The sequence below is a fragment of the Molothrus ater genome, chromosome 1 (genome assembly GCF_012460135.2).
Source record: "Molothrus ater isolate BHLD 08-10-18 breed brown headed cowbird chromosome 1, BPBGC_Mater_1.1, whole genome shotgun sequence".
Classification (NCBI taxonomy): domain Eukaryota; kingdom Metazoa; phylum Chordata; class Aves; order Passeriformes; family Icteridae; genus Molothrus; species Molothrus ater.
The window spans coordinates 40,200,542-40,218,852 of NC_050478.2; the positions used below are offsets into that span (position 1 = coordinate 40,200,542).

Genomic DNA, 18,311 nt, shown 5'->3' on the forward strand with positions numbered 1-18,311 from the left:
CTCAGCTCTCCCTCCTTTCACCACCAGTAAGCACATAGGAGCAGTTCAGCTGAACCAAACCATCCAGCAATGGGCTGTCTGCAAGAGGACACAACAGGAGAGGCCCTGTGCAAAATGAATCAGAGTCAACAGTGGCTTGGCCTTAGGAAGCATAGCCAAAGCAGGACTCTAGTTCTATTATCAGCCCTCCTTTGTGGGATCTACACTCAGGAGATGGATATGACAGCCATCAAAAAAAGCTCCAGTGACAAAAATAAATAAAAAAATTAAATAACATAAGATTGTTGATATTGCCCTGCTTCAAAAATTAAGGTTTGGCTATGAAAAGGAATTAAAACCTTTATTTTGACCATATATCTCAGAGACAACCAAAGAGGAACTACACAACCCCACTTTGCAAATGTATCCAGGTATGTGTGTGTACATCTATAAAATATTTTAAAACTGATCTTTATAAAAAAATAGATAAACAAACTCAGTTGTTTTGTTACATAGGTACTGAAATATATTGTTCAGGGTAATTTAGAATCCACAGGGTAATTCATTATTCATTGTCACAGCCACATTTCCCAAGTGGTCTGTTTCAGAAGTCTGCATTTCTGCTCTAGGCACTCATAATACTCCATGTAGTCAGGAAATAAAATACATCTCCAATTTACAGAATGCACCTACAACCTCCTCTCTATCCATTCAACCTCCCACAGCTTCAAGGTAATAAGAACTAATACTTCAGGGAGTAAAAAACAGACAAGACCAGTGTTGCAGACCCACAAAATTAGGAGATGAAGTCTACCAGGGACAGCAACTCTGGAAAGGAAAAGAAAAGAAACCAGTAAAACAGTATATTTGTAATGTCATCTCTGGATGCTGTATGCAGAGTTGAATGCCAATCACTCTACTTCAGACAAGCATCAGGTCTATCCCATAGGTCTCCTCCCACTGCTACCCACACACAGCACCAAGCAGCCTTAGTTAAAAGTGAGTCAATAGGAAGGGCTTGTAGACGTGGTGTACCTGCAGGACCAACTAACAGCAGCACTTGCTAAGTTTTCTAAATATATTGTTTCACTTCTCTTTCAGACTGATTCTGCTTTTAAACCAGAGGTAAGATGAGCCCGCAGTAGGCAGGAGGGCTGGCATCTGTAGTTGCTGCCTCCTTAAAGGACAAAAAAAAATCAAAGTTCTTTCTAAATAACAGTAAGTGAAGGTATTAGGCAGTCTATCAAACTGTTCAAATTCAGTTGAACTGCACAAGTGGTCCTAGAGATGCATTTGAAATAAGTTCTTTGGGCACAATGTCTACACAGCAATACTGTATCATCAGAAGTTGCTAGAGTGATGAAACACTACCAGTTCTAAATCAAGCACATCAACCTAACAGCCAAGGAAAAATGCATCACATATAAATGAGCCCTGTCTCATTTTGTCATCGTACAATTTTTAGCTGGCCTTCCCCTCTAAATATATACAGATGAGAGCACAATTAATAATAATTCACAAACAGAACGCTTGCCAGGTTTAAAATAGGAAGCATACTGTTGATGGGTTCCCCCTTAGTTGTAATTTCTATGGTCTCCAACAGCTGCTTTCCAGAGATTTTTTTTCCCCTACTATCTTAGCAGAGGATATTGCTCAAGCACTACAGGAATGACTCTAATTCAGCTCAATGGCTTTGGTGTCACCACACATCCCCTCTTTTCCTGTGAATTTTACCTGTGCATGTACAACTCCTATTTTACTCAACAATCCTCACATGTAAATGACAGCCCCTCCTCATCAAAGCTACACTCAGAGCCTTGCAGGGAGGTGTGACACTTAGATTTATTTCAGTAAGACCATATCCATCACGGAAGAGGTTAGGGATACTTAGACATTTTTTTTAGCCTACTAATCCTCTAATTAAGTGCTCAGCTTACCTTACCAAATACATCTGACCAATCTGATTCGAGAAGACTTACAATAAACACAGCAGCTCTACAAACCTTGTTTGGACAAGTATGTCCAAAAGATATCAACAGACTTCAGTCGGACTCCCCGGAAGTTTCACTGTACTTTGAATTTTCTGAAACTATATGTGGAGGGCACTAAAGACATGCATGTGTGCTACTTAAACACCACAAAACCCAAGCACATTCAGGAAAAAAGCAGTTCTAAACACACTAATGTTTTGCTTCTATTGAAATCTAATGTTTATATGTAGTTTTATCTCAGTTCTAGCAGGCCTTAATCCAGCCAGGGTCACACTGAGCACCACAATGTGCAAGAGAAGCCATGTCCCATCCCAGAAAAACTAAACATGTCTTTGGACAATAAACCGAGTTTGCATTAATCACAAGAGAAAATTAAATTGTGAGAAAAAGTCAGAAAGAAAAGGAAACATAATACTGACAAGAAAGAGACTGGTCACGATTGTGAATGGCTTTCAACCATGGCACACCACAGCAATTCATCAAAAAAACTGGATTAGAACAAGCACAAGAAAAAGAGATGGCTTGATTCCTAGCAAGGTGCAGGTGAATATTTCATTTACAAGTCTATTTCAATTCAGCCTGAGTATTCTGCAAGCCAGAAAATTCACCACCATGTATAAACTTCGCAAATATTGTCAGCAATCCAACACAAGATATCAAATTGCATACCTAATATTATAGTAGCTATTTCACGAAGTTGCATTTTATCACTGCCTCACAGTACTAAATTTCATTCAAAAAAACCCAACATATCTCCATTCACTTAAACGTAATTAAGTGAATTCCTGAAATTACAGGTTAAAAAAAGGAGAAGTACTATAATGTTTACAACTAGTCACCTCAAATCTGTGCCTAGTCTTCTATGCATGCTTGATACAGTTCTGTGCCCAGAGCTGAAAGTAGCACCACAATGAAAACAAAAAATCGAGCACTGCACTACAGAGACCTTGACAAACAAAGGCCACTACAATCTGATGCACTCTAATATATCTAAATCAAATTCTTTCTTATGCTCACACAATGGAATAGAAAATTTAGCTGTCATACATAAAATAATTCAGGGATCTTTAGAGTTTTCCACCCTAGGAAAATTTCATCCCATAAATTTTAGTTTCCAGGAAACTTTTAAAGTAGTAATCCCTGTTACACGCTGCATTGCAGTTACATGGCAGTGGTAATGACAACCCATACAATGGCTAAGAAATAGCTTATAACACTAATATTAGAATTCATTGTATAAATCCCCACAAATGGAGTTTTTTATCTGTGCCACTGAGGTCTGAAGAAAATGTTACCTCTGCAAACACTTCACCTCAGTTACACAGCTCATTAAGTTCACTTGCCTTTTTTTTTGTCAAAAAGGAACAGTTAGCCGGCTATTTTAAGACTCTCTACCAGAAACATCCTGGCTATACTTGCACAGAATCAAGCAAAGCCACAGTTGATAACCTTCAAATTAAGAAAGGCTGACTCAAAATAGTGCAAAAGAAAAAATAACCCAATCCAAAACACTCAACCAATCTCCAAGTCTGACAGTATACTGGCACAACTATAGGAGAACATTTTCTTTCTGAATTAAGCTGGTTACTATGATTAAGCAATTCTAACAACACAGCAAATATCTTCCCTAATACAGAAATCTCTACTCAAACTACTACTTCTATCACCAGATCTTTCAAAAATTTCTTCCACAACTAGTGAGTCTAAGGTAGCACACAATTCTGAGCCACAGCTGCTAAATATCACTTGCATCAAATTCCATTCAAGCCATTATTATGTTACACAGCTGCTATTTACATACAGGTTGCATTTTCTTCCCTTGACGAGCTTCCTCCATGCTGATGTGCAGAAGCAGAGAATGCCCTTGTAGGAGACCCTGTAATGAACCTCCCCAGAGATCAGAGCCTGCGCATACATGACTGCTTTAGCTGCCTGTGCCTGACACAGATGTACTCCGGGAAATTGCTCCCCAGCCAATCGCTCCCGCTCCGCTCGCTCATCTCCCAGGCCACTGATTACGGCTACCGCAGGGTCACACAGCAGCAGAATGGGCAAGACGGAATGCCTTCAATTCCAGCCCAGGGAATACCAAAAAAGGAGCTGAAACTGAGTTCCACACTTCACATTTTCTGCATCAACAGCTGCTGAGAACAGCTCCAAGGTAGTATTTTTGCTCTGATCCAAGACTTCATTAGCACTACAAAATGCATTTGTACCACGGGTCCAACAGAACAACCCAGCAGTCAAACATCTGCTAAGTGTGTTTATAGCTGTAATCTCAACCTTTCAACGAATACTCATTCCAATGCAGGTGTTTGGTTGTTGCTTTTTTTTTTAACATAAGCTATATATTCTTGCTCTGCAAAATAAACCAAGGCTTCCTAAAAAGATTTTTTTTTTTCCTCTCCTGTTGAAAAGGTAAAAAAGCACTGATGTTAGCTGCAATTAATCTCATGTGTCCTCCCAGAGTAAGCTGTCTCTGTTTCAGGTATTACTGGTGAGTATTACTATTCAGGTGAGTAGCTATATTTTTTCCTTCTGAAAGTCAGCCTTTGAAAAATTCAACCTCTGTTCGAGCAGATCAAATTCAGCGCTTCATCTTACTCTTTCCCTCTTCATCACTAACATACCCTAATCTCCTTGTCCCATCATCAAATGCATGGGAAAACTGTCTCTTTAAGGAGTTATCTATAACTTAACCTTTAAGACATGCCACTGCCTCACTGCCTTGCTTGTTCCTTTTTCTCTTTTACTCCTACGTCTTGTTTGATGAGAACTCTAGCAATGAAGCTGGACTGATGCCACCCCAACCAACAAACAACTTGGACAAAACAGAAAAAGTAACATACTGTCCATGAACTTGGTGCAATACACTGTGCAACTATGAAGATGGTATTTATCACCTAGCTGTGGAGAAATCAGAAGGCCACATTCAGTTCCTCTTGCTGCCTCAGTCCAGAAAATTCTCTAACCATAGGCTAATGAAAGTATTCTCAGACAGTGCTGACAAGAGAGTTTAAAAGTAGTTTGTTTCCACTCTGTAAATAGAAGTTCATTCTAACACAAGTATGCATCTTTTAACTTCCAAGGTATTGAAGGCCTCTCTGCTGCCATACGTAAATTGTTATAAACTAAATGATTCATAGAGGAAGCACAGAGTTAAACATAAATATCAGATACCCTAGTTCTTAGTGATCTCTTCTAAACTGGGCATCCTAAATCACACCTCTTCTTTCCCTAACACAGAGCACAGATTCACACAGCTCTTCAGCTGCTCAGATGAATACTGAAACAGCCATGCTAAACTGTGTCCTGGTGGCTCTCCCATATTTCAACGAATTGTTCCTTAGCATAAATCCATACTAGAAGTAATTCAATTGCTACAAGTAAAAAATGTTTGTTTAAGTTGGGAGTGGGTGTGTGAAGGGAAAAGAGGCTGTCTATTCCTTAGGGATAGAATGAGAGGGGTGGGAATCACATATTTTATTTCTTTTTTATTATTATTTTTTATAAGTTTGGGAAAAAGTACTTGCTTGGTTTGAATACTTAAAGAAAAAAAAACCCTTTCTGAAGCAGCTTATTGAAATTTCTTTATAGTCCGTAGTCAGCCAATTCCTTGTTAACAGTCATTCAGTTCTTGGAACAAAACAAACAAGAAAAAACCCACTAAGAAGCAAGAGAAGCATAGGTTTGTTTTTTTCCAAACAGATGGAAGTTTTTGTCTTTCAAGTCCATACCAAAACACTTTGTGGATAAACGTCTGCTCTTCCCTTAGAGTAAATACCAGGAAAAAGCTTCCCATCAAATGGAGAACAGCAGATCAACTTCAAACTGCAATTGTCTCAACATGTTTAACTACAGAAGTATTCTAAAACAAACTGTAGGCAAATATATTAAAGATTATCACATCCTTGAACATGTTCAGTGACAACACTGTGAGAACTCAGAGCAGAACTATTTGTGCTGGAGCAATATTTTAACCATATGTTTGATGCTGCAAAAATATCTCTGTGAAGTGTATGAGGACATTTATTTTAATAAAAGAAACATAAGCACCTATCATGAAACATACACTTTTTCCTTCAATCTTTCCTTCTTCATTTTCACTTTTATACCCTTCAAATTCCACTTATTTGACCTTATCTCAGTCTGTAAAACACATTTTTGAAAGATGGGCCCAAAAGAGTATGTACCACTTATCTGGAAAAAAAAATTTATCTGAGCTCTTGCTTCTTTGAAAAACTTTTGATTTTTTCCCAAGTGATACACAATTCTGATCTTAGTCCATTACTAAGTGGCAGTGAACTGCCTTACTGCAGGGTCTGCAGAGTGTCTAGCAGGCAGAGCTGTGCTTAATCTGCCATTCTGAAATGGCAGGACATTTAAAGTAGCTGCAGTAAGCAGGACTGAGCTCTCAGCAGGATTTACCACATGAGCTCCAGCCCAGCTGCTATCTGACACAGTCAGATATGAGCACAAGAAAACTGAGTGCTTGCTTGCTTGCAGAGCAAGCAAACTGACCCACCCACACATGCAGCCCTGTAAACTCGGTATCTATTGATACTTTAAAATCCTGGTTTGAGGGGGTAGGGAGGTGGGGTGCGAAGAGCTGCATCCACAGTCCAAAATCAACACTTCCTTTTATGAGGAAATTAAATCAGGGAGTTGGAGTTGATGATCCCTATGTTTCCCTTCCAACTCAAATCAGTTAATGATACTATGACTATCTTTTCTAACATTGTAGCCCCAAAATCAACCCAGTGCCACCTTTCATGCAGCTGAAAGGATAGCATCTACCAAGCTCAAAGCATCTCTCTTTAGAAAATAAAAAAAGGCAAGAAATAATTATGAGACAGCATGAAAATACTTCTAAATGAGGCTTTAATTTGGAGAGATTCCCCCCAGGCCATGGGGGGATTCAGGCGGGAGGCAAGGTGCTAGGGGATTAAGATGATGAAGGGGACAAGTTGTACAACACAGTCATATGTCAAACACCTCTACAGATAGTTTTGTTCAGCTTCTTATCAAAGGGGAACCTATTAAGTCATATTAAAAAAAAATTCTAGGAATTTCTTTTTACAAAGAAATTAAATATTGGGTATTCCTCCAAAGAAACATTACTGCCTTAGCCAGGGAACACAGAAACCTTTGCCAGCAGTGGCTCATCATTTAATGAGTTAAAACTAGCCATAAAATCCCAAAGTCTTACTGCCTACAAGTATTTTTCAGAATACAATTTCTATGTAACACCTAGCTCCCAAGATGTACACCTGCACAGCTTGCATCGGCACGTACACATGGAACTGGGTTTTTCCCAAAAAAGAAGGGAAGAAAAAAGATAGATGTATTCTGTACAGATATTCTCTGGTGTATTGCCCCAGTAGTGGAGTCGGGTATCTCAGCAGATTGCAGGTCAGCTGTCAGAAGCCACCAGGATGCTGAGAGCAAACATGAGGCAGATCACTAGTTTAAGCCCTCCTTACACAATTGCACATCATTTGGACAGCTGAATACTTAGTCTCTAGAGATCCCACTGAAATTTATAACCTGAACCCTCATTAACAGCAAGATTACTATGTTCTCTAGTGTACTATGTCCTACTTGATTAATCACACCACATTCTGATCTAAATACACTGATGATGTAGAAAAACAAAAGATGTGTGTAAAGTTTTCCAGGACATGTTCCAGGACTCAAAACCATCCCTCAGTATAGATGGATGAAATTCACCATGTTCCACCAGAACCTCACCAAGATCTTACAGCAGCATGCATGAGCATGTGGTCAGCATGCAAATGCCACTGAGCTAGGGTAGGGAGGGTTGGGTGATTTGATTTGTTGGGGTTTTCAGGAGGTTGGGTTTTTAAACTTCGGGGATGTTTTTGATCTTCAGTTGTTTTGTTTGGGTTTTTTTTCCTGGGGGAGGGGAAGAAGGGATGGTAGGGAGACACAGAGGAATTCAAAGCTGCTTACTTTACAACTGTAACATACTGCCTTTAGCTAAATTCATCTCCAGGAATTTTGGCAGCATTTTTGAGAGATATTCTAGTTTTTCTTTATCCCAAAATAGTCTTAGATTGCTGTGCAAGTTCATAAGAACTATAAACCAGGGCTGTTTCAACACTATTAAGGCTGCCTAAGCAATGCCATATGTTTAACTGTTCTACAGCCATTTATGCAAATATTCTAAATTATGGACTGGTTTGGGCTGGAAGAGAACCTTGAAGATTATCAAGTTCCAATCTCCCTGCTGTGGGCAGGAACACCTTCCTCAGTGTTGCTCAGAGCTCCAACCTGGCCGTGAACACTTCCAGGAATGGGGCATCCACAACTTCTCTGGGAACCCTGTTGCAGTGCCTCAGCACTCTCACAGTAAACAGTTCTCCCTCACATCTACTTTAAACCTACTCTCTTTCCATTTGATCCTATTCCCCCTTGCCCTGTCACTACATCCTCTCTTAAACAGCCTCGTCCCATCTTTCCTGTAGGCTCCTTTCTGGTACTGGAAGGCCACAGCTAAATCAGTCCAAGGCTGAACAATCCAAAGTCTCTCAGCCTTTCCTCATACATGTGCTCCGTCCCTCTGATCAACTTGGTGGCCCTCCTCTGGGTTCACTCCAAGAGGTCAATGTCCACTTATCCTTTAGATTAATTCCCTAGAATAGATGGCATCATTGTGAACAGCTGATGAGTCCAGATATGAAGCACCATAATAAGAGACAGATAATTTTATCTTGTTTTTATTGACATTATTTAAAGTGCTTGCACAAGAAGATCTGCTTTCCCTGACAGTAAATCCTCAGGAGGTAAACAGCAAAAGAAAAAACAAAAAATAAATTTAAAAAAAGTCAACCCATCCAATTACTGAGTTAGGACAAATTGCTCAAATACAACCTAACCAAACTACACCCAAACAGAATATCTCCTTGAAAAGACCATCAACCATCAGCAGCTAATAAATAAAAGATGTCTTTCCATGATGATGTCATTTTTGAATGATTACTCAGTTATAAAGTCATTCCACAGAAAAGCAAAAGACTGAATCTCACCAATTCACATGAATTCAAGGCTTAATTCTTCAGCTTTCCCAGTGTCTCAAATTCTCTATTTATATGACTGCATCCCACTCAAATCAAGTGTCTGTATAATAACTAACAAACAACACATGTTTACTCTTACAGTGAACAAAAATTACTACCTACAAATCAAAACTCAGTAAGTTATAGTGGGAGGGTAATGCAATGTTTCCAGTATCTATAGGTAACTAATACAGGAGGAGGAATCAGCTGGCCCACAACATTTCTTTTTAATAAGAAGGCAGGTAGGATGGAAATACAGTCTGCTCATGCAGTCTGAACTACAGCAGCATTTCATCATAAATTTTTAGCTAAGTGCTGTAACATACAGGATTCAGGTGTTGGCATCTGCAGATTATTTTAATTAAATAATTTTTAAAAAACAAATGAAAACCACCAAAAACCCCAAACATAAAACAAAAACCAATGAAATAAAAAGTCCACAAGTCACATCTCCAAAGTTATGCTGAGGAACTTTACGGTATTTGAAATCCTTGTAGCATGAATGCCAGTCAGATTACTACCACTGTCACACATATGCTGAATATCAACCAGCCACTAGTGTACTACCAAGCCTCTGCCCCAACAAATTCACAGCTACCAAAAAAACCCCAAGTTTTAGCAATCCCCACATATTTTATTAGTAAGGCAGACAGTACCAGAATGCTGCAATTCCTATTTTGTGCTAGTGCTGGCCATAATGAGAACCTGCAACATACCAGATCAGGGAACTGAGCCAGCAGTAAAATTGCACTGATGGTATTTTGCCACTTCAATTCAGATGTCACTCGGTAGTGGTGAGGCGTAGGCCAGGGAGACTGCTGAGCCCAGAGGAGGCAGAGCAGGACCATGTTCCAGCAGAGTCTGACTCAAACTGTAATGGAGCCACACATTTCCACTGCTGTAGTTTCACATCTCAGCTTGGAGAATGGCAAGGCAGCAGTCACATCACCTTCCACTCTTCTCATAATATTTTGACAATGCAACATCTTTGCCTTACATTGGATCTGATGCTTTCCCACTTCTGCCCCCTTTGCTCTTCCTCACTCTCACAAGCACCAAGCTCTTTCCCTGCCCTTGCACACACTGACAGGATGCCTTCCAGACTAAGGGACACCTGGAAGCTAAGAGGGCACATCAGCCACAGCCACCTGCACATATAGGAAACATCCCAGAGGACATGGTAATGCTGGTGGTATTCAACATCACAGGATGAACTTTGGCAAGCATCACTCTGGTTACTTCAGAAAAGTAGGCATGACACACTGTCATTTGACAAGAAACCAAAAATTCTGTGCTACTGCCAACTTGGAAACTGTGGACAACTGTAAGTGAATAGAAAATGTTCAATTACATGAAAAATGAGGCCAGACTGGCTGCAGTCACTGGTATTATGCACTCAGGCTACTACAAAGTGCTGGGCAAGGGGAAGCTGCACAAGCAGCTCCCAATTGCGAAAGCAAATTTTTCAGAGGAAGCGTAGAGGGGAAAAATCAAAGAAGTTGGTGGTGCCTGTGTGTTTGTGGAATAGAAGTTTTTGTTTTATTTATTTTTTTTAAATAAAGACAATGTGTAAAATGAGTCAGGGAAAAAAAAAAACAATCACCAGCATTGGTGGCTCAGTGGTAGAATTCTTGCCTGCCATGCAGGAGGCCAGGGTTCGATTCCCGACCAAAGCAGTCAGTACTTTTAGGGAGGTGGGTCCATGACTCCACTCCACTGAGAACCCACCTGGTTGGTTCCCAGCACAGGAAGGACATGGACTTGCTGGACAGAGTCCAGAGGAGACCTACCAAGATAATTACAAGGATGGAGCACTTTTCCCTGGAGGAAAGGCTGAGAGAAAGTCAGAACTCTCTTGCACTTCAAATGGAAAGACAGTAGACACACATTAGATAGCAGGAAGAAATTCTTCCTGTCAGGTGGTGAGGCACTGGAACAAGTTGCCCAGAGAAGTTGTGGCTGCCCACCCCTGAAAGTGTTTAAGGCCAGGTAGGATGGAGCTCTGAGAACATGATCTAGTTGAAGGTGTCTCTTTCCACACTAGGGGTGCTGGAACTAGAAGACTGTGCCTTCCAACCCAGGCCATTTTTTGATTCAATGATTCTGATTACAGAATGAACATGTAACTCATTTAACACTCACTTCAGGAAACTAAAACTGACAAGTCTTTTTTTTGAGCTTGTAGAGTGGTTTTTAAGGTTTTGTTTGAGTTTTTCAATGGCTTCAGAAGTTGAATCAGCTTATGGGAAAGGAAAAAGGATGTAGTGGAAATGACATTTTTCCCTTTCAGAAATCAGGAACTAGTTAGTTCCAGCTCACCCTTACCATGAAGCTGTATTTTAAGACACATACTTTCTTGCCAAAATTTCTTCCATTTTCTTCTTGCATTTCTAAAGCACAACAATCTTAAAAGTCTGAAAAGCCTGAAAGAAAGAAATAATAAAGCCTGAGATAAAAACTCTCAGAACTTGAAATTTCTAGGAGTCAGCCCAGGATCCTTCAGAAGGGCCACTGACAGGACATTTAAAAGGAGATCCACTTCTGTTTCTTATTTAATATCTTGTAAAACTATACCAACAAGCTCTTTCTGTTTTAAAAAAGCAAGCAGTTGATTTTCTGATGTATTAAGGGTAATGCTTTCACTATGTCCTACTAGCAGGTTTTGTGAGAAGTCAGTTTAAAAGTAAGGTGTTGATTCTGGCACAACTGACTCATACATGCCACTGTACATGGTGCTTATTTTACAGGAAAGTTCAGCTGACAAAATGCAAAGGGAAACTGAGTTAGAGATCTAAAATAAGCCAAAAAAAAAAAAAAAGCCTACCTCTTTTGTAGCCATTTTTTGTCTCAAGAACTACAACTACTGACACAGGTTTTATTATTTTATTAGTTTTTGTTTTGTGAATGAACATGTAAAAGACAACACAGTACTTTTAAGAAAGACACTCAATTCTCTTGCAAAGAGAAAAAAAAACTGCTGTCAGACTCCTATTGTAAATTTATGACTTGAGGGGCTACTTAGTAAGAAAAGTTGACAGCATCCAGCACCTGGCAGGCAGATCAGATGCTCTTCATTTGCTTAACACTTAGAATTCTCTACTTCAGAGAGCAGTAGCATGGTTTGTATGGGAGGTCTAACCAGCCAAGAACTATTAAAAAGGGTGCTCTCTGAAAAGGCATTTTTCATTATTTTAAAATGAACAACGGAAGTTACCCATCTTTCTAATAAAGCTATAGACCACACTTACATGCACCTTAATCTGTACACTACCATCCAGTAGCACAAATACATGTTCAAGGAAAGACAATTTATTTGAGACAATTTTAAGCAAAATTGGAGCACGTACAACAAAGAACTTAGACAGGCTTTTGGCTTTCACATTGACTTCTGGAAAACAGACAATTATCTAGCCTTGCATAAAGTCTACCCATAAAAATTCTGCTGCCATGATTTTATTGTAAGGCAAATTTGAACATGCAGAGTAAACCTACACCAGCCACACTTCCTGTGATGCAATCATAGCAGTTCTGACCAGCCCTAGAACTCTAAAGCTGACATCAATAAATCAAAGTCATTGCCCTAGACACAAAGTCTCCTCCTGAACTCTCTGCCTGAACTTGAAACAGCTTTAAGATGTCCTTACAAACATAATTGATACCATTAACAGATAAAAATAAAATGTCAAGCCAAATGCACAGTGAACCAAACATTAAGACAAATACATAAAATATATCATCCAGACTGGAGATCTAAGCAAAAGATCTTCCAGCAATATGAATCTAACATGCTACACCCAGTGGCTACAAGAACTTTATCTTAACATTTTTAATTCAGGATTTCACAGCTAGCAGGGAATTTTTAAATGCTGAAAAGAATGCAAGAGTTATTCTAGTCAATGGCAATTGTATCTGGCAACCAAATTGACTTTCTAAACATATGAGATAAGGAGAAAAAAGAGAAAGTAAAGAAAATTGCATTATGTTTCTCATTATTTAGAAACCAAGCCTCCAAAACAAGTATTTCTTTCCAATACTATCAAATTTGTAGAGAAACCACCTACACAGAATCCAATACTTCCTTTTACTGCAGCATACAAAATATGAACAACACAGCAAACAACCCTGGGGATGTGTTATGATATCAAATAAATTTCTGCAATCAGATATCTTAATTATATATGCATTTATACAACTTTAAAAGTTCAGCTGGGTTTTTCCTGGGAAGGAAGAACATCTTTACGTGGTGGCTTTTGGCAATCAAACACAGCTTTCATCCAAACACAGCTTTCATCATTCCATAATTCCAAAGGACTGTTCCACCTCAAACTGATAGAGACTTTTTAAAAATAAATATGAGATACAAGAGGAACAACAAGAGCAGCTTTCTTAGAATTGTCTCACCTACTCCCAAATGCAACATGTAAAGAAATATTTAAATAGGAAAAATTTGAACATACTTGTCCTCTAGGAACTGCCCATGTTTCTAATTATAAAGTTCCTTTTTCCAGAGTTACTTCATTTAAGTCTCGGCACACACAAAGAAATCAACCTATCCACCAAATCATTTGTATTTATTCTCACATTTTTTTCACAGAACTGACTCTACAGAAGAAAATCAACTGCCTTTAAACCAGGTTGGAAAAGTATCAGCAACAATAAGTTGAAAAAATTTCCCCTGTAGAAAACAAAGAGAATCAAACTGGCTTCTACTGCACTTTAACCTTAATCAAATGAGATTGTATCTGAATGACAATAAGACATCCAACTTTGGCAGAAAATGGTACCTCTTAATTGACATTTGAATACACTTTGATATTTGGGGCAGCACAACACCATAGCTTTTGGTTATCTTAACATCAATTTCAGAGCTTTTGTCTGAGATGTAACTTATTTAAACAGAAGTAATGAATTCATATGTGATTTAAACAACGTTTTACACACTTAAAAACTGAGGTTTCCAAAAGGACCCAACTCTTCAATTTACAACACTTTCATCATTGGTTATCAAAATCAACACTATAGCAGAAGCATTGTTTTGTGGGGTTTTGGTGTTTTTTTAAAGCATATAAAGCAGAATTATTCAAGCACAATGAGACCAAAAAATTGCTATTTTAACATACTTATAACCAGGCCAACTGCCCATTAAAGGCTTTTTTACGCTGTCTGAGGGCCCTGTGCATTGACAGGAACTCAAAGAAAGCATAAGATGCCCTTTTCTCACAGGAACAGAGCAAGTGTGCCAAGAGGAAGATCTTCCACTAAAGAGAAACGGAACTGTAGTTCACTTTAGAATTACAACATCTGTACCAGGACACTAGGGGGAACCTGAAAGCAGTCCACTTCAAAAATCTCTTGCACACTCTGATCCTGCCATTGACTCTAAATTTTCATTCATGAACAAGTGATTTAGATATACAAGGGAAGAGAAGCTTTGGCAGACAACTGAGGTCATAATGCTTAAACATTTTAAATGTAGTCATACATTGGGAAAAAAACATGGCATTCTGACAGCCTCAGACAGGAAGCTATTGTACAGCAGTACAGAGACCATCCTTCATTCTCTCCATTCTTGCAGTTCTTCCAGTCTTTTTTACTGAAGAAAATTTTGAAGCTGCATACTCAAGAAAATTATGTTAAACAAAAAGCAGTTGAAAAGGCTGCAATGCTTCTTTACCCTTACTGTTTAGGAAGTGAAACAAAGCAGCCTGAAGAAAACTTTGCTCTACATATTTGAAGCTTGTTTCTACTTTTGACTCACTCCATAATGGATGCAACTTTTGGATTTTCAGTAACACATGATAAAATGTTATTAGCAACTTACATTCACAAACATGCCTGCTCTCCTAAACAGAAGCACCCTGGGCACATTGCACAGTAGGGAACTACACCACAATTCAGACTTTTGGAAGCACTGTGTCAGCAGGTTTCACTTCTGCTCTGGGCGTTAATTTGAATATGCAAGATTCTACAAATCCTTTTGGAAGCATTAGGAGACAAAGATAGGCATCTTGAGTTTTGAGATCTCATTAGCCACATTCACAGGCTAACACTTTATAAGGAGGATGGAGGAAGAGGGTGATAGAAGAGCGTTCACTAAGATTTCCTAAAATTACCCCTTTTTTTTTAAATATTTTTTTACCTCTATGTACTTACCGATACTTTAAAGCAATATTACATTGCATAACTAAGCTTTTCCAAAAGCTCCCATATTCTTTCAGTTAACTATTCATGTTACAAACAGGTCTTACAAACATTTTCTACTGTTACTAATATAACTGGTAACATAATGCATATTAATAAAGCACAAACATTTACAGTTGGACTCAAAGACCTTAAAGGTCTTTTCCAACTTAAATGAGTCTACAATTTCTATTATTCCAAAGGAGAGATATTGGTGCTTACACTATTGAAGTGGAACATCCTGAATATTTTGTATTAATTCTGAAGTATCAACTGAAACACAATCTTCCTAACACTAACCTCTTCACCAAGATTTTATGAACAAACAGCAATAAAGTCACAACACAAAAAATCCTCTGCTTAAGCTGCTTTTACAGGAAATTTATGACACCGCAAAGGAAAACTTTAACTTTTGCAAATTAGGAAGCCACTGAAGGGGCCACTTACAAAGGGTATTACTAATACATGATCTAAGAAGGCATGAATGTAACTCACCCACACTACACTGTCTTGACAATCAGGCACCACATCTTTGCAAAGTGAGCAGGCCTTCAATTACAGACATTCTCTATTACAAGAACAGAGATGCACACAAAAAAAGTCAGTAAGTATTTAAAACCAGAAACCTCACTTAGCTGCCAAGGAAGACAAATTGCTCAATCCTCAGCTTCTCTGTTGTGCTGTAGGTGTATGCTATAGCACTTTCTAGGATGAAAAGAAGACTTGATTGCTCTCACATGAGGGTCTCAGAATACCATAACAGGATCACATCCAATTATCTAATTTAAACCAGGTAATTCCAGCTGTTTCATTACATCTAGTCTCTGAACAACTTTGATATAAACCACTGTTCTCATTAATAAGACTTCTGTCAAACTACCTGCTACAAGTAAGTTTAACACATTAACTTACATAATTTGTAGAGTTCACTTAACAAAGATCAGCTTCCTCATCACTCATCAACTGCAACAAGAGCTTTGCTTCTTTACATGGGCTCACTTAGAGTCTTGTTGCTTCACTTCTAACTAACAGTTTTCAGGTTTGGATTTTCTATGATTTGGATTGATATAGGATTATTGACCTTTTTGTCATATAGAATATAAAACATGTAACTTGTTTTGAAACTTTCTGTCCCCACCGGTGGTGTAAAATTAGGAGATCACTGCTCATGCCTGTCCCAGAGCATGATCACTCTGGAAAAAAGGGTTATATTTATAGGTTCTTCAATTTCTGCCTTCTCAGACCATAGGGAGTTTAGAAACACTTTCTTCAGTAATATGAACAGCACATGGCAGAGAGAACTAACAAAAGAATGTAGTCACATACAGGGCACATTTACATTTCAGCTTTTATTACATTACTATCTGCCTAGAATTAATACACTGGAAAGCAGCTGTGAGTCTCTGCCTAGAACCCACTTCACTTGGAGCTTAGCAACTCATGCCGAAGTTGAGATAGTAGCACAGTAACACAAGGAAGGGCAATGTTACTACTTAAAAGGAAGTCAGTTCCAGTTATACATGAAGCAGCATATGAAACAGAAAGGCTGCTGAGCTGCAAATGCCTCCTTCCCACTTTAACCGAGAAGCACTGGTCTATAGCCACCAAGAAAACTCTCTATGCTGCAGTATAAGTCACTATCAATCCTGCAGGTATGTGGAGTAAGCACATCAATTTTTCAGTCACAAAGCCCATTTTTTTACAGAAAACATCCTGTGGGAATCCTTCAACATCACAGACTCACTGCTCACACAGAACAAGACAGTCAGTCACAATCCAGTTCCTTTGAGGCTGTCTGTCAATACAGAATCAATTAAGGTGGAAAAAGCCTCCAAGATGATAGAGACCAACCTTTGACCAATCATAAACAGATGAGGTTAAGGATAGAAGCTAGGCAAACATCACTCTAACAATGAAAAGCACTGGATACCAAATAATAAACCACAATAAAGGGGGAAAGGGAGAACTACAGCCTTATCAAAAACACCTAAAATGTGTCTCTCCTGCTTGCTGTTACACATTAATTTTCAATGGAACTCTCGAGAATTTCCATGACCACAGAACCTACAGAAGGACACCACCAAGCTCTGCTTTGCCCCATTTCACCTCTCACAATAAGCCACTTTCTTGATCATTACCTTATCTTAATGATTCTTATGTAAGCAGGAAGACATTTAAAGCAGTTCCCAGACTATTTTCCTCTTTTCTATCCGATACTTGACTTCAGGATCACCACTGGACTTAAAAATGTTTATTAAGGATTTGTTAGTGATATGCTAGATTTGTACTAAAGTATTTTGATGTAGAGCTCTACAGGAGGCAAGTTCTCCAAATTAAGGTCATGTCCATTCTTTTCTCTAACAATACATAACTTCTTCCATTTAAATTTAGTCCACCTTAAAGATAAATATATACACATACAATCTGTTCACCACCAAAGAGCCATTGTTCAGCTTTCATTAAATTGTACAGCATATTGTATACATTCATGGTACTTGGATTTTTTTTAGCGACCCTCAAGACAGGAAGGAAATTTTTTTTTATCTTCACCCGAGAGCCTGTTTTATACCATAGCCCAAGTGAAGCTGGAAACAGGTTCTCCGTATCATAAAGTGGCCATAATACATAAATCTGTTTACAGTCTTGCTTGCAATTGATCCTCTGAACTTGACTGCAGCAGTAATGCAAGCCACAAGACAGAAGCGAACATGCCATCTTGGAGGGATGTATTTCTTTACTCTTCACTAGAAATTCAAGCACGCTGTACACTAGTACTTTATTTCCAGAAACAAGCATGCATACAAATACAGATTCCCCTTCTGTCAAATCCAGAAGTACTCAGCTCCCCAGCCACAGCCCCCTTGGGCTCTCAACAGCTTCCACAGCACCTGACACCTGTACTGCCACTGCCCAAGCCTATCCCCAGCTCTTGCTACCTCTGCAGCCTCTAAAACAAACTTAAACCTTTGTTTGAAAATACTGCAACCATTCTCTAGAAGCCATTTCTGAAAACAGATACACATTTTCCTGGGCCCCTGGTGCTCTCAGCGCCACCAAACTTGTCATCTGTCTACAACTTCCC

At 38.8% G+C, this 18,311-nt stretch overlaps 1 protein-coding gene and 1 pseudogene across 1 annotated transcript in view; one reads left to right on the forward strand and one right to left on the reverse strand.

Annotated features, from left to right (window-relative positions):
• SLC4A7 (solute carrier family 4 member 7) overlaps positions 1-18,311 on the reverse strand; it is a 93,706-nt gene that overhangs the window by 63,022 nt on the left and 12,373 nt on the right. The gene's annotated exons all lie outside the window — the stretch shown is intronic.
• LOC118701640 (60S ribosomal protein L27a-like) lies at positions 10,141-10,577 on the forward strand (annotated as a pseudogene).